The 22,205-nt window shown below is 47.3% G+C and overlaps 1 protein-coding gene across 1 annotated transcript in view; it reads right to left on the minus strand.

Moving 5' to 3' along the window:
- The window catches only part of KCNJ1 (potassium inwardly rectifying channel subfamily J member 1), a 328,566-nt gene extending 306,858 nt beyond the window's left edge, over window positions 1–21,708 (minus strand). Inside the window, exon 1 of the mRNA XM_085647186.1 lies at window positions 21,559–21,708. The gene's annotated coding sequence lies outside the window, so the exon portion shown is untranslated. The remainder of the gene's footprint in view (window positions 1–21,558) is intronic.
- Between the last annotated feature and the right edge of the window lie 497 nt (window positions 21,709–22,205).

Consider the following 22,205-nt stretch of genomic DNA (forward strand, 5'->3'; position numbering starts at 1 on the left):
CAAGGCCTGGAAGGACCTTCACCTCCAGCAAGCACCCACACTGTCCCAGTTCAGGAACGACCTCAAGACCTGGCTCTTCGGATGACCCCAGCACTCAAAGGATCCACTCCACCTCGAGACCATCATGGGTGAGTAGTAACGCTTATCAAACCCTGATCAATTGATTGATTATAAATGGTGCCACAAATGCCCCCACTGACATGGAAGTTTAAATGCCATGTGTGGGTGCTGCAGTGTGTATTTACATGATGCATTTATACAACAAAAAAATCCTGACATCCAAGTGCTCCACTGTGCTCTGGCTCGGTTGCAGGGTAAGCACACATGGTAAGGAAAAATGCATTTTCCCTGTAGGAAAAGCATTTTATATATTCATAAATCACATGCCGAAGAGTGCCTTGTCTGCCTACAGGTTGGGGTGCTGATATATCAAAATAGGGCAAAATTATTAATTGGGTTTTGTTAGGTATCAGAGTAAAATAAAACCCATACAATATTTTACTGTGTAGGCCTTGCTAGCTTTTCCCTGAACAGGAAAAGATGGAATTAAAATCTTTGTTCCCTACCACTGCTTGGGGGAAATTATAAAAATAATACTTCAAAATCATTTCCTACTTAAATTTCAAAATCTGAATTAATAGTGAAATTAGATATTTGATAATATGAGAGAAAAATTAGCTGTTTAAAAATCTACCTTAGGCTACCTTAGTCAGAACTGGCTACTCAGCACACTTTCGGAGCTAGAATACACATCCTTAGCTTTGAGAGATAACAACTCTGTCTGTCTGAGAGGACAATAGCCAGCCTTGGTGCCAAGAAAGAGCATATGTGTGTTCGCTGCTGACAACTTAGCAGGGATATACTATGTGGGAGTAGGCAGAAATATTTGGCAGAGCAAAGGGCAACTTTAGAATTATCTTTTGATTTGGATATGCAGCAATGGTTTCTCATATTCATTCCCCATGACACTCCCTGACAGCCAGGCTCCAGTCACAATGGGGAAGAAAACCAGTTTGGTCCTATCAGATGGAAGGAGAGATCATCTACATAGTGGAGTGACCAAGAAGCTGAAAACATGCCTGCCTTGAAAGAGTGGCTCCTGTGTAATTGTACATTAAGGCACAGAAAACATTCTGCAAAACGGGGGAAAAATAGCTAGGATTGGAAGTTAGAATTTCTCCAATGACCGGATAATGCATAGGATTATTGTGGCACTTCTACCTCCACCTCCTCACAACATTCCGGAACTGGGAAGATTCCATCTAAAGCAGAAGGCACTGCTGGAAGAAGACTCCTGGCTCCTGCTGGAAGAAGCGTACTTATTCAAAGGTTCAGGGACTGCAGAAGGACTCCTGATTGCAAGAGGGTCTGGTTAATCGCCGAGGACATGACCTGCAGGACAACTGGCAGGAGCACAGAGGCCCACCCTGGGGTGCCAAGGACTGCAGGTCTGACTGGGATGAACTTTCCAGCACTTGGAAAAAGTTGGGGCTCAGTCACTCATTCAACCTCTGGAGGACCGGGACAAGGTGCTAAGACTTGTAAAGGTGCTAAGACTTGCAAAGAAGGTAACACCCAATGTAACTGAGCTTTTTGCCATGCTAAAAGGTGGTTCAGTGGGGCCTCTCATTGAAGTTATTGGACCTTGTCCAGTTACAGCTACAGCTGCCTGCCTTTTCTCAATAATGGGTTTTGACCTCCCACAAAAATGACTACACCTGAAGATAAAGCCTTGGCATGGGGCAAGGCATCATTCTATCAGACCCACAGTGGGGAAATCCATGTTTGTCTCGCTCTGAATGTTTAGCACCAAATCCAACCTTAGTGGGAGCTCAACTATTTTGATTTCAAGAGACCCTCACCGGCCACAGTAATGGAAATTTTCCCACTGGAATATTTTGACTTCCATTTCCGAAAATAAAGTACCAAGGTAAACAGGCATTGGCAAAGCCAATAGGTCTCATATGAGTGAGAGATACTGGCTTTGTCAGTGTCGTGCAGCCAAGCTGAACAGCAGTGTGGCTGTTGTGCAGCATGGCTAAAAGTGAAAGAGAGCACTATGATGTGGCCAGCGCTGGCTGAATCATTGCACTTTTTGTTGCTAGCATGAAGGGGGGCAACACAGAGGGAAATAGGGCAACAAGCACAATGCAGTATGTGGGGAAAAAGCTATATAATACACCTAGCAACACAGAGAGAGGGAGGGTGATCCCGGGGCAAAACAGACAGCAGGGCTGGGGCTGGGATCAAGCACACAGACAACAGAGAGTGAGACTTTGGCAAGTTGATGGAAAATGGCAAGTGGGATGGACTGTGGTGAGCAGCAACCTATGGAAGGAGGGAGGCAAAATGGAGAAAAGCAACAACAGTGGAAGGCAGGTGTGCAGTTGGGGAGAAGCAACAACGCCCCCAACTAACAACAATGGAAGGAATGGTGCATGTGAGGGTAACAACAACAAGGAAAGGAGAGCGAGGCATGTGGGGGCAAGCAAAAAGCACAGCAAAAACCCCAGGCTAAGGTAGGGCAGGTGGGAAAAGCAACATGGGTAGCAACAAAGGGATGGGGGTGGACATGCATCACAGAGGAGCGATGAACAGTGGGGCCAAGAATGATGGCTGAGGGAGGGAGGAACACGGGGAAGCACAGGGGGTGGAAGTACACAAGGGAAAAAACACAAAGAAAAGAGTAGCACGGAAAAGAATTAGCAGTAAACAGACACAAGTAATTTGTCCATGCCATGCTCCAGGGGAGGGTCAAGCACATAAAGAGGAAGGAAGCCTACGGCATCTGATCAATAAGAAGTAAGCAAATGAGTGTAGCAATTAAACCAACCAGTGGGAAGCAGTGAGTGGCCTCTAAGCCTACTGTCAGAAAACAAAAGGTCTTGATTAGACAGTGCGTGTGCACTCTAGGCAAGACCTAAAAATAGCACTGAATCAACCCAATTGGTGTATTCTACTTCTCCGGTACAAAAGGGGGTGGTGATTGACGGAGCATCGAACCAATCAAACACTCACACCCAGTCAACAGATCTGGGTTTGATCCATCACCATTCTTTAGCCCACTCTGCCACCCCAGTTCAGACATGGCCATATGCAAATCAGTCTGACCCTGTGCCTCATGGGAACAGTCCAGCCCGAACTGCCAAGTCATGCCTTCCCTGGACCGGAAACAAGCTTCCTAGGACCGGTTTCTGGCATTTCAGCCGTCTTCAGCCAGGCTCCGTCCATCACCACCCCCCTTTGCACCTCTTTGTTCGCCATAAGTTGGCAGGGTATGCTCAAACGTGAGTCCCTTGCTCACTTTGCCACTGGATTCAAGCAAGCCTGGCTGAACACGGCTGAAATGCCGGAAACCGGTCCTAGGAAGCTTGTTTCCGGTCCAGGGAAGACATGGCTTGGCAGTTCGGGCTGGACTGTTTCCATGAGTCACCCTGAAAGTAAACCCTAAAAGCTCCATGGGCAAGGTGCATGACATTTAAAAATTAGGGCATGTGGATTTAAGTTTTACATGTCCTGGCAGTGAAAAACTCCTAAAGTTGTTTTTTCACTGTTGTAAGGCCTATCTCTCCCATTAACTAGCACTGGGTTACCTTATTACATTTGCAGGCAGCAGGACTCACCGGCATTTGGACTCTGTGTCTCATCATCCCTTGTTGCAGCAGGAGGGGCTGACTCTGCTTTCCCCATGCTGCGTCCTACAAAGCACCCCTCCATCTCCCACATTGTGGAACGTGCAAGCAGCAGGACAGCAGGACTCACCGGCATCTGGGGCTGGGTGTCCCATCATCCCTTGTAGCAGCAGGAGGAGCTGACTCTGCTTTACCTGCGCCGCATATTACAAAGCACCCCCTCCACTTCCCGTGGCATAGGATGCATGCGGGCCCTTTGCCTGGGCTAAGGGCTAGCCCGTCCTGCGCCCGTCCTGGTGGCCCAGCCCAGGAAGAGACTGGGCTGAGCCACCCTCCTAACGTGTGTTATTGGATCACCTGGAAGGAACTGTGCTGCACAAACTGTTCCATGAATTTTTCTATTTTTTTGTGTTGGATATCTAATAAGAGGACTAATTCTTGGACTTACTCTGGAAGGCCATAGTGACTGCTGGTCTTTTGCTTGGTGATATTTAGCCATATATGACTTCATATCTTTCTATTACATCATAGACCTATATCATCTTTTCTATTTGTTGTTTATATGCAAATGGGCATGAGAAAAGCATTGGCTGGTGGGTGGTTAAAACGAGGGTAAAAAAATAATATTAAAGCTTCCAGGTGACAATTGCTTGATGGACAGATTAGATTATATTGTTGTAAAATGTGAAGAGATTTTAGCCTCTGACGCTCTTGCCCCACCTGCAGGCAACAGGTCATTACTGCCTAGGATGGGTGTTAGCAATTGGAAATGTATCCCTAGAATGTTTGCAAAATCAAGCAAGAGACAGGCATCGCCTAATAGTATTCTATCCATAGAAGGTGATTCTTTAAAGGCTAATGACCTTTTCCAGTTGTTATTTGTTGCAATCAGTATACCCTACTGCACTGTTTACCCAATAGCCTGCCAAATCAGTGTGTCAAGTGTGGAAAGGGCCTGTCTTCCAGATCTTTAAGATCTATGCCATCAAACAAGCCCTGGCCTGTGACCTCTCTGAGCTTAGATCTGAAATAGACTCTCTTAAGACTATGGGGTTTGAAGTTGCGGCCTTATTGAAGCAGCTCCTTGAGGGCAGGGAGGACTTTTGTCCACTGGTGGGCACTGGGCTTAGCTGTCATTCCATTTCTACCACTGATCCACCAAGTGGCTGGCAAAGAAGGCAACTTGTACAGCCTCAATTGTGAAACCTGACCTGAACCCTAGGCAGACAAATATGTCTCAAGGCAAATGTAGTACAATATTTCTGGGTAACTGGAGGACTTCATTTGGCTCAGGGGGGCCCAAGACTGGTAATGTTGTCCCCTGTACTGTAAGGGGATCTAGATCTAAGCTGGGCATCAATAAAGCTACCGATACATTCTTACCGACTGCACCAAGAGAAAAAGGAGGGCCCAGCTGAATGCAAAGTTTTTATGGTGAACGTGCAGAGGGTTCTAATGAACCCACATTGGGAGGATGAGGACTGGCTGAGGAACAAGGCCATCCATTGGATTTGCGACATTAGGGGCTGCAGGTCTGTTATTGGGGAAGATATGCTTGGAGCTAAAAGGTGTATGAATCCTTGTAGTGCCACTGATTGTACTGAATTGTTGTTAACAAATAGGAACTTGGTCGATAATTTGGTGGCCTTAGACCACAGAACTACCCCTTCATCAGGGTCCAATATTCAATTCAAGTATAGCCCAGTATTTTGTGGGCACACATTTGACAGTCAGCCCCCAGTTCCAAAGTTTGGGGAGGCGACAGTCTTGGGTCTGGTTGACTGACTACAGAAACAAGGAAGTCAGAGGCAGGGGGGAGGGAGGTGCTCCCATCAGGTGGAGCTAATAAGAACTCTCAAATGGGATAGCCATGTGTCCACCTTACCACAAATGGCCATACCACCAGAGATATCCCCACAGACCAGCCAGTGGGGCAAGGTAGTTTGCCTTCAAGTCTGATTCTGCCATTAAACCTGGTTAGTCCTGGCACTCTGTCGTCAGTTTCACAGTGATCTATAGCAAAGTCATCCCACAAAATCTCTTTGGTTTCCTGGAATACAGCTGGAGGTAAATCAACAATGACTTTACCCCATTGGAATTCATTTGTGGAACTTGCAGACATTTGCATTTTTCAGGAAACTTGGAGCGCTGAGCCCATAAATAGGGCTGGGTTTTTCAATTTTCATATACCTGTGACATCAAACAAGTTTGGGCGCATTCCTGGGGGATTGCTGATTTGGGTGAGAATCGCATTGAGATACAGTGTCACCCAGCTCCATACAGGCAGCATTGAAATTTTGGGAATTCGAATTAGGGGACATTCTAATTCCAATACTATCATTGATATCTACAACATTTATGCACAAGGAACACAGGGGAGTAGACAATCAGACAACTTGCAGAAGTTAAAGGAGCTACAGGACAGGAGAGGCCCTTCTCACTTTCTGGTTTTAGCAGGGGACTTTAATGTCACCTTTGAACCCCTGAATATGGGTGATGTCGGTGGGGAGTTGGGGGAAGGTGAAATATGGCATTTTCAGAGACTGGTTCAATCCCCTGTTAAAAAAATTGGCAAAAGCTGCTACACAGGTTAAAGCCATGTCCTTTGAGTATGGGGTCAGAGCACTCAATGAAAGAACTAAGTCAGATAAGCAGGGGGCACTCTCCTTTAATAGGATTACCAGTTCGAGTAGTATAGACTATATTTTGCTGGATCTAAGGCTGTGGCATCTAGTTGGCGATATGGAAATAAGGGCCAGAATGGAAAGTGACCACAATCCCTTATGCCTAAGATTGTTGTCTCCTTGGGCCTGTTTGCCTAATCGTGACAGGTAGAATACCCTATCTTGAGACCTGGTCCTGCCTAACAATAAATGATGACTAAAGTGGGGTCATAAAGTGCCCCAGGTCGTGACATAACCGATTATAAATTGAGAGAGAACTCCTCAGATCCTAGCTCTGAGTAAGGAGGTAGCGATTAAACCTAGGAGGTAGGGGGCCTAGGTTTAATCGCTGATGCAAATTCTAATTTCTTTGCTTGGTTGCTTCAGCATTTTATGTTACCCGTGACAAGAGCCAAGCCACTGAAACACTCAAGGGCCACGAATACCTGGTTCAAAAGAGAATGCAGACTAGTGCGGGCACACCTCTTTTAGGCTATTAAGTCAAATGACGTACCTCTAGTAAGATCACAAAGGAACCTCTTTCAACAGACACAGGTAAAGAAGGAGTGGGATGAAGAAAGGTGGTGCCTTTTAAAAAGAAGCCTGCGAAGATAGGGATCCTAATAAATGTTGGTCCTTGGTCTCAAGTGGTGGTACCAGAGCTGAACCATCAATCGAGAATTATATAGCAGTAGAGGAGTGGCTTTCCGATTGTACATCACTTTACTCTGAATTCACCAATACCTCTGCAACATTTCCATTCCAATTGGTATACAATAGTAACCCATTCGATCTGGGGGAAATCCGCACCTCTATTGATGCAATTGTGCGCCACAAAGCACCAGGGCTTGACGGCATTCCTGGTGACTTATTTCTACTTGAAAGGGACAGTTGGTTTGCATACAATAGGATACTTTCCAATGCCACAGCTGGTGATGCCCCAATTGTGGGGTCCTGGAAAGAGGCTGCGGTGACACCAATATACAAGAAAGGTGACAGAAATAATCCAACGGACAACAGGCCCATCAGTCTCAAAGAAGTTCCGAAGATCTTCTCCAGGCCCTGCTGTTGAGGATCCAGGACTAGATAGATGAGCAGAGAATATGGTCACCCCTTCAAGCTGGTTTCAGGTGGAAGATAGGCACCATTGTACAGTTTTTGTATCCTTCTATTCTGGAAATTGATGGTTATAGGGAAAGGGAGCCATTATGTCACTTTCATGGACCTGAAATCTACATTTGATCTAGTGCCTGGAGATAATCTTTGGTGCGTGTTGCACGGTATGGGAATGCCCCTGGAGATTCTAACATTTGTGATATGTCTCTGCGAAAACAATTGTGCTAGAGTAAGGTGGGAAGATCAAGGTCAGCTCACAGTACCTTTTAGTGTGTCCAAGGGTGTTCGCCAGGGATGTGTTCTGGCCCCAACCTTTTTTTCTCTTTATTAGAACGAGGTTGTCCACTTTCTTGCTACAAAACCAGCAGATGCCCCATCATTAAATAAGGAGTAAATTTAAATGCTCCTATTTGCAGATGACATCTTTTTGTTGTAAAAAACACCGGGTGGCTTGCAATTGTTTCTCAATCAGATTGAAGCTTTCTGTGTCTTGCGCGGCCTTTAGATAAATACATCAAAAACCAAATATTTGACAATCAAGCCCCATAAAGCATATACGGGGGCTACCTTAGGCAGGATTTCCCGTGAAAGTGTTAATACATTCAAGGTATTTGGGCCTCACGCTGTCGGATAGGGTGTCCTGGAAACCTCACATAACGGAGATGTCCCTCAACCTTAGACAAACAGGGGTACTCCTTAAAGAACATCAATCCTCAACCAGCAAACTTGTTGCCCCTGGTGCATATGTGGGACATTAGGAGAAGTTTCCTTATGACTTAATGATTTTAATTTCGGGGATTTTAATTTGATAATCGGCTCTGTATAGGGTGAAATGCCCATTATGTGCAGTGATTTTAACTTTATTTATTAGGTTGTTCCTTATTTTGACCTACTATACATTTCTTATCTGTATTTATCTGGTTGCTAAAAAATATATTCTACTAACTTACTTATTACATGTAATAATTGCTAACTTTGGATTGGGAGCAGAAATATGTTTTACACTCAAATGAATTGTAATTTAAAATCCTCTTTTAAAGTGAAGTTGGATTTTAATTTACCACTCTGAAAATGCCACTTTTAGAAAGAGTTAACACAAGGTAACTTTTAGAAAGTTAGCATTTTCTGGGACACATGACTGTAAACAGCTCTGCTGTTGGGTTTGTGTATTACTTCCGGACAGTGGCACAAAGGGGACTTATGTGTGAACAGGATAGGCCACCCTCACAGGATTGTTTGGGAGGGGCTATACCCAGCTCCACTTACTCTTCAAATGGCTTTTCCTATTGCACACACAAAGGAACCTGACACCAACCCTGTCCTGCCTTTTGTCACCCCTGATAGTTTGTAACCTACACCAGGGGAATGGGAAAACCTTTCCAGGGCTAGTTTTGGAGGTAGGACAGGGAGTCCCACTACACAACAAGCTAGCTCCAGAACCACTTATCAGAACAATCCTAAACCAGTGGAAGATTCAGAAGAAGGACTGCTATGCAGCCAGAGGATAGCCTTGCTACTTGAAGGACAGCATTGCTGTATGAAGAAAGACGACGGGACCTGCTTGCCTTGCCCTCGGGCTATCCAGAATGATTTCAAGGGTCAGTTGGCTGACCTCCTGTGTGAGCTTTAGGGACACAACAAACTGGACTTCTACTGGATCTCAATGGACCTGTCTGAATCCTGCTGCTGGAGTGAGTCCTCATCCCCAAAAGGTGTCCCCCCCAGGTCCTGGACTCTTGGCTGGTTGGGCTCCTCTTGACCACTAATGGGCCCATTCACACCAAAACTCTTCCACTCATGACGACCGCCAAAACAAAACTCTGATGAAACCTGCTCTTTGTGCCGACAACGGCAGTCACGATGATTGGCATCAGGAGACATGCTCTTCTCGCAACAGCAACAACAGCCCCCAATGACTGCTGATTCGAAGATCCAACCACGAATAGATCTTCGTGCTACAGCAATGACCGTCTGCAACACTTGACCTGCTTTGCGAACCGAAAGCCCCATCCTTACGGCCTCCTCCAACTCGAAAGGAGCTAGTCGTGCCGGACTTAAGTCGGACTCTTCAGTGGGACGGAGTTTGTTCCTGTATCTGGCACATGTACAACGTTCCATCGCAGTCAGCCTGAAAGTGTGAAGTTCTCCCGGCCTAGAACGACCAGATGACCGGGAGAGGTGCTTTGTGCTTTTAGATGCTATTTTCACTAAAACATTAAAATCGAATACCTCTGATTCAGCTAATTGAATTTTTGCCATTCTGGAAACATTTTATTGATTTAAATGTATTCTACTTTTTAAATTTGTACGGGATTTTTCTTGTGCTGTGTTTTCACTTTATTACTGGTTGTGTGTTGCATAAATACTTTACACATTGCCTTTAAGTCAAGCCTGACTGCTACTGTACCAAGCTACCAGAGGGTTGAGCACTGGTTAATTTAGTGACCGTTATTGGTTCACTCTGACAAGGATTGAGGTTGCTGCCTGAGTGAGGCTTTCACCCCCAAAACCAGAAATCACATTTTCTACATTGATTCAGTGGTGGGATCCAGTACTTCTGTTTGTGCAGTGCTCCTCAGTGATATGTGTAAAAACAAAAATATAATATATAATATAAATAGTAGGACATCATATTTTTTTTATTCCCCTCAAATAGCTACTTTTTCCTTTTTCCAAATGTCACTCCTACCTCACATTTGCTCCACCTGTGACATCTGCTTGAGAAGATGGAGTTGGAGCTTAGCAGCATTAACAACTTCAAGATGGCAGAGTTGAGAAAGCTCTTCAAGGACAGAGAGCTAACCTTAGAGAAGGGGGACAAAAGTGGACTTTGATAGCCCTCAGAGCCTAGAGGAGGTCTGCAGGATGCAAGCTACAACCAGACAGAAGGAGGGTAATGACCCTGAAGAGAAGGAGGTGAATCTGGAGAATGATGATGACTAAGGAGAGGGCATGGCCCGAGGCCCAGAGCTGCAGGAGGAGGAAAAACTGCCTAAATGAGCAAGGATCCCTGCCAAGAAGAGGGTGGAGCATGCCCTAGTCTTCCTTAGATGGGAGATAAACTTAAAATGTAGGCTGTTGACCCCCGAGGGTGAGAATCTTCAGTTCTATTAGATCACAGTAAATGCGATCTCATTCTCTGCTCTAAGGCTACCAGCCAGACCATGGTAGTGGAAATACTGGTTTCCACAAATCAGTACACGGAGAAGTGTGTAGGGTAACCCAGTCTCAGGGGCCAGACTTTGCCACTCTATGGCTTTGGTATCCCTGGTATGGGGTGGAGAGGTGACCCAGAAGAGAGTCATTGCCAGTTCCAGATGCCCATTGACTGCATTCTGAAAAATGAGTTACCACCAGTGTTAGAAAAGCCGGGAGGGGTGGATGCCCAAGGCACCCTGAAGCTTAGGTTTCCTGGGGCACTACTCCTAATAGGAAGGAACAAAGGCCCAGATGGAGGGGCAGTAGGTGGATCTGCTTTTGGGGTTTGTGTACTACTTTCAGACAGTGATACAAAGGGCGTTTAGGAGTGGACAGGATAGACCATCCTGACAGAATAGCTGGGGAGGTGCTGTATCTAGCTCCAGTTAAACTTCAACGAGCATTGCCTACTGCTCAAACACAGGGACTTGACACCAGACCTACCATGCCTTAGCCACCCCAGACAGTTTGGATCCCGGACCAGGGAGAGTGGCAGAACTTTCCAGAACAATTTTTGGGGCTGTGGCTGGGAGTCCCCCACACAAAGGCTGGAACCAGGTATAAATATTGGACTGCCAGAACCACTTGTGAGAACACACCTGAACCTGTGGAAGAATCAAAAGAAGTACTGCTCTGCTGCAATAGGACTGCCCTACTGCTTGAAGGAATGCCTCGCTGTATGAGGAAGGAACACTAGAACATTGCCTTTCTCATAGGCTACCCAGTGTAACTGCTAGGGTCAATTGGCTGATCTCCTTTGTGAGCTATAGGAACACAAAAAGCTTCAGAGGCCTCCATGCAACTTGACCTGCCTGTACCTGCCTGAGTCCAGCCTCTACTGAAGGGAGTCCAGATCCCCAATAGGTGCACCCCTCTCCAGGTCCTGGACCCTTGGCTGACATCAGTGGAAGCTTGTCCAAGGAGAAAAATACTTTGCACATTACCTTTAATTAAACCTGGTTGCTTTTGTGCAAGTTGCCAGGGGGTTAACTGCAGGTTAATGTAGTGATTGCTCATGGTTCGCTCTCACAAAGGTTGTGCTTATTGCCCGATTAGGGCTTCCACCCCCCTCAACCTCTAACCCATTTTCTCAACCCCCTTTTTCAGCGTATCCATGAAAGGATAGGGCAGTGAATAAGACTTGAAGTGGGATACAATGCCCTAATAAATGTCTAGAGGTTTGCTACTTTGTGGGAGCTGTTAAACTGGAGGCATAATCACTATTTTAAGTTGGTGCCATTACACAGGAAAATGTGTGCAATGTCCAAGGACAGAAGGCATACACCTAGGACAGCAGTCCTTCTGGATCAGAAAATCCATAACCAGCCAAAAGGATAGGGTTGTGGTCATGCATCTGGGGTTCGTAGCAGATCTATGCTACTGCACAGTTTGCATGCTGAAGGCCTATGTGAAAATTAGACTTGTTCGTAGAGGTGGGCAAGCCACTGGAAGCTTGAGACAGGCTCGAGCCTTCAGCCTGGCTGGGTCTCAGCTTGAGGTCTGTTGGCACTTTGAGCCCATAATGAGCCGAGCTTTCAATTGGCCTCTGCCTGCCTGCCTGCCTGCCTGCCTCCATCTACCCAGGATGTGACGTTACTGTCAGAGCTGCCGACCAGGTTCTTGTCTCATCATCGACTCAACATCCTGTGCTTCTGGGCAAATCACTTAATTTTCCCTCACCTATAAACAATGAATGTGATAGTGTAATTTAACTAACACTTTTGTAAAATGTTCCAATATCTTCGGGTCGACTTCCCGCTATACATAAACTGCAGAAAATGCAAAAAAAGGTGAAAATAATGCCTCAACATGAGGAAAGATATATAGATACCCATTTCCTGACTGGTTTGTATAAAGTGAAATCAGAAAACTTGGCTAAATCACAACTTCCCACTTACATTGTGTGATCTTAGGACAAATATTTAATTTCACCAAAACTTTTTTCCTTCATTATTGTGTAGCTATCGGAGTTTAGAATAACAGTTGTACAAAAATGTAATGTGCTTGCTGTAATAGACTGTAATGTTGCTCTATAACATGGATCCTAGCAAACATTTTCCCAGGGGCCAAAAAGAATTTCGGCCTGTGATGTGACCAAGGTCCGCATTGATGCCAGTGGGATGTCGGTCGGTACGAGGGGGATTGACGGCAAGATTGGTGTACGGTAAGCACAGCATATACATCTAGTGGCTGGAATGAACAATGTGGAACCAGAAAACATGGTATCAATCTCAGCTTCCCTCTTAGCAAACTGTGTGATCATAGGCAATTGTTTTATTTCATTTTCCCTCCTTTCTCTTCTTGATCACATATAAGAGGATCTCTAAATACATGACTTCAGGATGCACTAAGTACAAAATCTTCTCCAGTGTTTGAGTTAATACACTATAATGTACGATAGAAACCCAGACCATCCTAAGAGTGTACATAACAGCTAACTTAACTCTTTAGTGCACTATTGGCATTGTAGTCAAGGGGGGGGGGGAAGAATTTATTTTTCTAAATTCATGTTTGAAAACTATCCCTTTCAAATTAATACTTCCTAATGCACTGATATAATTTGATGTACTGAGGTTAAATGGTTCTGCATGTTAATGAAATATATATTTTTTTATATTTTGAAAGGGACTTTGTCATATTTTTATACTTTTACTGGAAGATATCTTTAAAAATGAAGGGGTTCCTAATGTTAAGCGGCACAAGGCTCCCTAGTTACTTCCTTTCTTTAACACCACTTAATGTTTAAATAAATGCTTGCCTGTTTATTTATCAAATTGTTATTTGTAGTACTAAGTCCAGTAAACAGCAGCCCAGAGCTGCTGTTGACCAGGGGCCGCATGCAAAGGTCAGGTGGCCGTATGCAGCACTGAGACGTACTTTGAGTATCAATGCTCTATAATAATCTGTAAAACGGCCAACACCGCACACGTCTGTGGTGGTTCCTGAGTCCCTCTGCGCTTTGCCAGACCTCTTATTGATTCGAGCTGGCCCTTGAACCACAAATACAGTATGACCGGGTGGACCGTTACAGCGGATCGGGGACCCTATCCTGCCCCGTGGTTTCTCCTGGATTGTTTCCATTACCAAACGAGTGACCCTGTCCATGCACTTCTTAACTTTGGCAATCCGGTCCTGAATGAAAAGGACCGAAACGCCGTCGACCTCTCCCTCAGCGCAATTTACGGCACACTTCTCTCTTTGGTTCTAACAAAATTAAAAACTTTGCACAGTCATTGTATATAACTATTCGTGCTGAACCATTGATCACTGTATATAGCTTTTTGCCACCATGTCACTCTGCGCCGCCCGCTGTGTTTTGCACTAGTCACTTGCGCCGTCACTTTCATGTCACGAGCATTTGCCTCCTTGATTGCCATCACCATCTCCAGCCTCACCCCCGATATGAGCTTCATCAAAGAGACTTGGTTCACCCCCGCGTCCACCCTGGACATTGCCACCACAACACCCAACGGATGCAAGATGAAAGGCCGCAACTGCACCAACAGACACAAAAGTGGCCTTCCCATAATATGCAAGGAAGCTATCATCTGTAAGACCACTGAAGACTAAACCACGCCATTTTTGGAGCACCTGAATTTCCAGTTTCATACTGACAACAAAACCACCATTAGATTCACCCTTGCACACAGACTCCCAGGACCATGAACTGGCCTAAGTGACGCCATCACAGAATTCCTCACCCTGCTCGCCATCAAATCCTGTCATTCTGGAAGACCTCAACTTTCTCCTGGATGACCCCACAGACACTAACTCCACCAATCTCCAGGAATGAATGGACAACATTGGCCTCACGCAGCAGGTTTCAGACCCCAGCAACAGAGCTGGGCACACTAGACCCCATCTTCACGTCCAGAAACAGAATCAGATACAGCCAAACCATAGAACTCACTTGGTCCGATCATTTCATCATACACTTTACTATTGCCGATCACCCACAACAGTCACATTGCCCCTTTCCACAGCTGGACCAAGCTCACTCTGCTCGAATGGACCAGCACCCTCAGCCTCTCCCAGCCCAAGATCTCCACCAACCTGACCCAGATAAATAAAGAATTTTAATGCCTGGATCACCTGCGCTGCCAAACATGTTGCCCCCACCAAACCACCCAGAACCCACGGACCCACCAAATGAGCCAGCTGGTACACACCAGAACTCAGTACTGTGAAATGCAAATGCAAACAACTGGACAGGAAATGACGCTCCAGCAGAAGCAACAGTGATCGAGCCATCTTCCAGTGTGCCCTCAACAACTACCCCACCTACACAAACCGTGAAAAAGAGAGCCCTGGCACACCACATTGAGGCCAATGAAAACCAGAACAAGGAACTCTTTGCCATCGTCAGAGAGTTCCCCTGCCCTTCAGCCACAGAAAACTCAACTATGCCCTCACAGGAACTCTGCGACGCCCTCGCAGACCACTTCCACAAAAAGATAGCCACCATAGACAGAAACTTCGAGCTCCAAGCCTCAAACCTCCTTAGCATCTCCATTCCCATGAAGACAGCCGCCGACCACCTGCTCATACACGGGAACAACTCAGCACAGCTAACACCAAGGCCTTAATGAACTCCATCCACTCTGGAGCACCCACCGAGCCATGCCCCCATCGACTGTTCAACCTCGGAAGCGACAAGCAAGATCAACCACCAGCTCACCCCCTTCATCAACTCCATCTCTACAGCCACCATCCCTGATGCCTGGAAAAGCCAAGAGGTCCAACACTTCTTTAAGAAACCCTCCGCAGACCCCACCGACCTCCAGAACTATTGCTGCATCTCACTTCTCCTGTTCCCTGCCAAAGTCCTGGAGAAGACTATCAACCTCCAACTCACTGAACACCTGGAGATAAAACAACCTTCTAGACCCCTCCCAATCAGGATTCAGAGCCAAGAACTACACTGATATGGACCTGATCATCGCGACAGTTGACATCTGTACCTTACTTGACAGAGAGGAATCAGCTGCCCTAATCCTTTTTTTAACTCTCCGCCGCCTTTGACACAGTCTCCCACCACATACTGCACTAGATCGGCATCAAGGATGACTCACTTAGATGGATGGAATCCTTGCTCTTGCGGTGCACACAGAGGATTAATCTCCCTCCCTTCACCTCACAGCCCAAGAACACCATCTGCGGTGTCATGTGACGCTTATCCATTAGTCCCACCCTCTTCAACATCTACATGACGCCGCTAGCAGACATCATCAGAACTAACAATATCAACATCATCTCCTACACCGACACCAAGCTTGTCCTTTCACTCTCAGCGGACCCCACTACGACAAAATCCAACTTTCACAGCAGCATGAAGTATGTCTCAGCCTGGATGAAAGACAACTGCCAGAGGCTCAGCAAGGACTAGACCGAAGTGCTGATTTTTTGCAGCCACACCTCCCTCTGGAACAACTCCTGGTGACTATCAGAACTCAGACCCACCCCCACTCCGAAAGATCACACCCGTAACCTCGACATCATCCTCAACAGCGAACTCTCCATGAAACAGGTCAACGCCTTCTCCGCAGCCTGCTTCCAAATGTTCTGCATACTCTGTAGAATCTTCAAGTGGCTACCCACCAGCACAAGGTAAACAGTGATGCAGGCCCTGATCATCAACCGTTGAGACTACAGCAAAGCACTATATGCAGGCACCACAGATGACCTCATGAGAAGACTGCAGACCATCCAGAACGCAGCAGCCAGGCTGACGCTCAACCTGCCCAAAAGAACATACACCTCCGAGCACCTGAGAGACCTCCACTGGCTCCCCATCCAGAAGAGATGCCACTTCAAGCTCCTGACCCTAGCCTACAAAGCCCTCCATGACTAAGGACCAGCATACATGAACCACCACTTAAACTTCCACCAGCCATCCAGAAACCGCTGCTCTACTCACCTTGCCCTCACACAGACACCACACATTAATGGCTGCCACACCAGAGGACGAACCCACCAGAGGACGATCCTTCTCCCACCTCAACCCCAAATCCTGTAACACCCTCCCCCTCCACCTTGGCAGAAGGAAGGGACTCAAGACCTGGCTCTTCGACTGAGACACACAGCCCAGCATCTGGATAACCTCAAGGGTGATATGCGTGCTTATCAATCAATCAAGGGGTTTATATAGCGCGCTACTCACCCGTGAGGGTCTCAAGGCACTGGTGGGAGGGGGGGGGGGGCGGCAGCTCCAGGTCAGTCGAAGAGCCAGGTCTTGAGGTCCTTCCTGAACGTGTGCAGGGTCGGGAGTGTCTGATGTTCACAGGGAGCTTGTTCCAGGTTTTCGCTGCGATGTAGGAGAAAGCTCTCCCACCGGTTCTGTTTCTGCAGATGTGGGGGACCACTGCCAGGGCGAGGTCGGTGGAGCGGAGGTTCCTTTTGGGTACGTGGAAGGAGAATCTCTCGTTGAGGTATTTGGGTCCGATATTGTTGAGGGATTTGTAGGCGTGGGTGAGGAGTTGAGGGATTTGTAGGCGTGGGTGAGGAGTTTAACGGTGACCCTCTTTTCGACGAGTAGCCAGTGGAGGCCTCGTAGGTGTTGGGTCATTTGCTGGTGGGGCGGTGTCCCGAGAACGAGTCTGGCTGCGGCATTCTGGATGGTTTGGAGTTTGTGTAGAAGAGTTTTGTTGATTCTGGCGTAGAGGGTGTTGCTTATAAGTACAGTTTGATTGATTGATTGATTGATCATGCATGGTTTCTAAGATCTGAGCCACGCCCTTCGGTTAGCTCTGGCTAGGCTCTCCCTGTAAGCCTGTTGGCTCGCCCACCTCTGCTTGCTCGAGGTCCCGTGCTATTTAGACAAAGCGTGTGTTTATATTTTTGCACGCACCAATTTTCAGTTGTGGTGCTTAAGTCATTGAAGAGAAGGAACATTGGCTGTGCACTTTGGCAGCCACTCCTTTCACTTCAGTGCTGCAACTACGCCCGCACAACTTGCACTAGGATGGCATAAGGAAAGTGTGCAGATGGCAATTAAATATGTACAAAGGGTATGTGAGGCAGGATTTGGGCCCCACGTGACTGCCAAATATAAAGGATCAATGTATTTGATCTCATTAGTACTCACGGTCGGCAGGAGGAAAATTGTATGGATCGTCACCCCTTCTTACATGGCCAGAGCTCAGAAATGGACTGCTAGGAAGTATTGGGTCATGGTCATCTTGCTCGGAAACACAGATGATCAATGTTATTGTGCACAACGTGTGAGGTGGTCGCATCTAATTCCAGAAGAGAGGATAGCCTTTCAAGGCAACCCAAGCCAAACATTCTGGTAATCATTCTAAGGGGGAATTACTTGACAACACTGGCAGTGAACACTTCTCTGTCACAGACTAGATCATGAGCAGCAATTGTGTGGGATTCTCACGCACTGAAGAGGTCGAGAGCGAAATGTCTGCTTGGCACCCTGTTAACACTTTCTCTGAGACTTTCCCTAATTAGGGTGACCAGATCTTGAGAACCAAAAACCGAGACATTTTGTAAAAATAGAAGAAGGACTATAATTTTACATCAACGGAGCTGCACGGAATGACAGCTCTCATCACCACAGGAACACAGAAGAGGGACTAAGAAAATAAATAAAATGTAATATCCAAAACCAGCATCATACCTGTTAATTAAATTGCTTACTTACAACAGCTGCTAACTAGCACAGCTTTATAACTCTCACTGTTTTCAGTTGACTCCACCCCCCCCCCCCCCTAAAAACCGGAACGAGCAAAATTAACGAAATCAGCTGGGAGAGCTGGTGAAAAAACGGGACTGTCCTGGCAAATTTGGGACACCTGGTCACCCTATCCCTAATGCACTGCATTTGTGTGAAGCGCGGGCCGTGCTGCTGTGAACTTTCTCACACCATAACCGGCTCGGGACTATGGAATTTAAAGGCGTGATGCACGGGGACCTCCTCTATAGGATGCGCAGAGCATGTGATCTATCTGCCAACGCTTTATATGGGCCGGTACTGTCTGGTACTGAGTAAGAGCACTTGGTTATTTTGAGAGGCGGAGTACCTGCACTTCTCAAGTATGACGTAATACTTTCAATTGGAAAATACCGGCAATTCTCAGAAACAAGCAGGTACTTTGGTACAAGGTGCCTGCACTTCTATTTTCCATTGAAAGCATTGCCTCTGAGAACAATTACTGCCTGCTCCCTCGCCCTCGTTACAGGAAGCTGATGGTTTAGGCGGCGGTTCTGTCCAATTTGTCATCCATTGACCGTCCCTTCTGTAAAACATGGGGTGGAAATTATGCACTCATTTCAGGAAACTGGAAGTCCTCAGAACGTGCCCAGGATTAATGCAGCGGTCAGCACTACAGTCCAGACCGCGCACCTCCTCCCTCTCACTCATCCTCTGCCACACCTCAGAGCACCGACCTTTTAGAGCTCTGATCAGCAGTCAGTCAGTTCATGCCTCAATAGTGCCTCTCCAAGGCTCGTCTAAACACAAACTCCCTCGGTCTCATAGCTTCGCAGTACTACTGCACTGCGATTTCTAGGGGGGTAAAACCTGCCGATTCTGATATAAAGAGAGCTTCCTTCTCTTCTTTCCCGAAGTCACTCCATGCGAACAGCGCCAACACTTGACTCCCCTCCTCGTCTCGAGAATCTTCACTCATTCCAAAGGCTCTCTCCCTCAGCAGCCCCCGAGAGTCTCCAGTCTCCACTGTCTCCCCCGTGCTTCCAGACAACATTTGAGCAATACGGAACTCTTCCAATAAACTGCACATGGTCCCCTTCGCGCCTCTGGGAAGCTCTCATATCCACACAGGCTTCTCGTCAGCACCGGGGCGTCTTTCTAGGTCGCCAGCCTCACTCTGAGGATCTCCAGTCGCTCTAGCTCAAGAGTGACCGTTGGGACCTCTGAATCTCTCAAATCCACACAGGCTTCTCGTCAGCACCGGGGCGTCTTTCTAGGTCGCCAGCCTCACTCTGAGGATCTCCAGTCGCTCTAGCTCAAGAGTGACCGTTGGGACCTCAGAATCTCTCATATCCACACAGGCTTCTCGTCAGCACCGGGGCGTCTTTCTAGGTCGCCTGCCTCACTCTGAGGATCTCCAGTCGCTCTAGCTCAAGAGTGACCGTTGGAACCTCAGAATCTCTCATATCCACACAGGCTTCTCGTCAGCACCGGGGCGTCTTTCTAGGTCGCCAGCCTCACTCTGAGGATCTCCAGTCGCTCTAGCTCAAGAGTGACCGTTGGGACCTCAGAATCTCTCATATCCACACAGGCTTCTCGTCAGCACCGGGGCGTCTTTCTAGGTCGCCAGCCTCACTCTGAGGATCTCCAGTCGCTCTAGCTCAAGAGTGACCGTTGGGACCTCAGAATCTCTCATATCCACACAGGCTTCTCGTCAGCACCGGGGCGTCTTTCTAGGTCGCCAGCCTCACTCTGAGGATCTCCAGTCGCTCTAGCTCACTCAGCACCGGGGCGTCTTTCTAGGTCGCCAGCCTCACTCTGAGGATCTCCAGTCGCTCAAGCGTGACCGTTGGGACCTCAGAATCTCTCAGATCCACACAGGCTTCTCGTCAGCACCGGGCGTCTTTCTAGGTCGCCTGCCTCACTCTGAGGATCTTCAGTCGCTCTAGCTCAAGAGTGACCGTTGGGACCTCAGAATCTCTCAGATCCACACAGGCTTCTCGTCAGCACCGGGGCGACTTTCTAGGTCGCCAGCCTCACTCCGAGTCTGAGGATCTCCAGTCGCTCTAGCTCAAGAGTGACCGTTGGGACCTCAGAATCTCTCAGATCCACACAGGCTTCTCGTCAGCACCGGGGCGTCTTTCTAGGTCGCCAGCCTCACTCTGAGGATCTCCAGTCGCTCTAACTCAAGAGTGACCGTTGGGACCTCAGAATCTTCACTTCATCCGCAGGCTCCTCTTCAGCGCCCAGGTGACTGAACTCCAGAGGATCCCCTTCCAACACTGAACCTGCTACTCCACCCTCAGGATCTCCATTCCCGCCATAGGTTCCCTCCCAACACACACTCCCACGTCTCCCCATAGGTTTCCTAACACCTCAGTAGGCCAGAGAATGAATGCTTCGTTATTCCATCGGCTCACCTTAAACTTCAGAATGGTCTTCAATGCTTTAGCCCCTCCCCTAATGTCCAAACCTCTGAGACCAGAATGATATACCTCACTCCTGACGCCTCCGTATTCCTGCCCTCAGACCCTGCGGAGCAACACTCTATAAGGGTCGTACTGGGAGAGAAAATAGGCCTGGGGACCAAAATAAAAATGCCCCCGGTTACCGAACCGGACAGCTAAAAAGTGTCCCACATTCTGCAAATCAGAGGAGTTTTCTACTTGTAAACGCAGACTGTCTAGGTGTTTTGCTAAGTGTGGGAGACGATGTGCATCTGTGCTTGCTGCAGGCAACATTTGTTTAATTATCAGGGAAAAAGCAACAGGAAAAAACGACCCATAAGACCATAAATCGGACCCAAAAATATATTTTTTTAAATCCACCCCACTCGCTGACCTGGCACACCAGCCCTTCGGGCTTTGACTAAATGCCTTTCACGGGCTCAGACCCTGTCCTCTATGGGGCAGCCCCGGGAGAAGTGGGGGGCGCGCCACAGTCACAGGAAGCTGGCAATGGGATGCCCTCCCGACCATAATGTGTGACAATACTACTAACCAACTCACTTACCGACAAAATCGCCTACGGTGATTACGTTTTCACAGCTAGGCACATTTAATTAATCCATTCATGTGTACATTCTTTCCTAATGCAATTGCTACTGCGACAGATTTCAATGTAGCTTTAAGACTTAAAATCCCCTTCATTCTGAAATGGTCGTCATAGCTCTGTACAAATTCCAAAATTAGATAAATAAACGTTTGATACAACCATAGCCCACTTCACTGCACATCGTCTCTAGTAGAAATCGCAACTTAGTACGCTCAAATGAGAAAAGAAAACATACCTCGCTTTACAGGTGCCCCGAGTTTGGACGGCAGAGCTATACAGAGCTACAAAGACCAAGAGTTGCTGTTGAGTGTTGGGCCTCCTCAGCTCAATAACTGCTTGGTCATGTGCGTTCCAGCACCCCCAGGCCAAGCAGGTTCCTTGGAGTGAGTTGGAACCGGCTCTTGGCCTTATTTAAATGCAGCGGCACATCCTGAACATAGCTCACCTTCCTACTATTGATTAATTGTGGGCGGGCTCCTAGAGGTGAGATTAGGAGGAGGTGTGCTGGCTGCCAGAAGCTAATTATGTGTGTGTGCATAGCCTCATCCTTTCATATAATGGAGACGCAGGCGATGAATGGGGACGCAGGGTCAATCAAGGAGCAGTTACTCACGGGAGCTCCCAGAACTTCACTCCTCAAGTCAAGTTCGACTTGTTTTCGGTTCACTGCCATCGCGACAACACTGCAGTTACATGTGGTGGAACCATACACGCCCCACAGCTAGGCGGACAGCGTCAGTACACGGCACGTCACAAGGGATACATGCGTTGTAGTAAAATGGAAGTAGGGTCGGGAGGGTGCTACTAGCCTTTTCTTTAAAAAAAAAAAATAGAAACAATGTTGGCACCCTTTTTGAATTTTAACGCAATTGTTGTGGCTTG

The sequence above is a fragment of the Triturus cristatus genome, chromosome 3_2 (assembly GCF_964204655.1).
Source record: "Triturus cristatus chromosome 3_2, aTriCri1.1, whole genome shotgun sequence".
Classification (NCBI taxonomy): domain Eukaryota; kingdom Metazoa; phylum Chordata; class Amphibia; order Caudata; family Salamandridae; genus Triturus; species Triturus cristatus.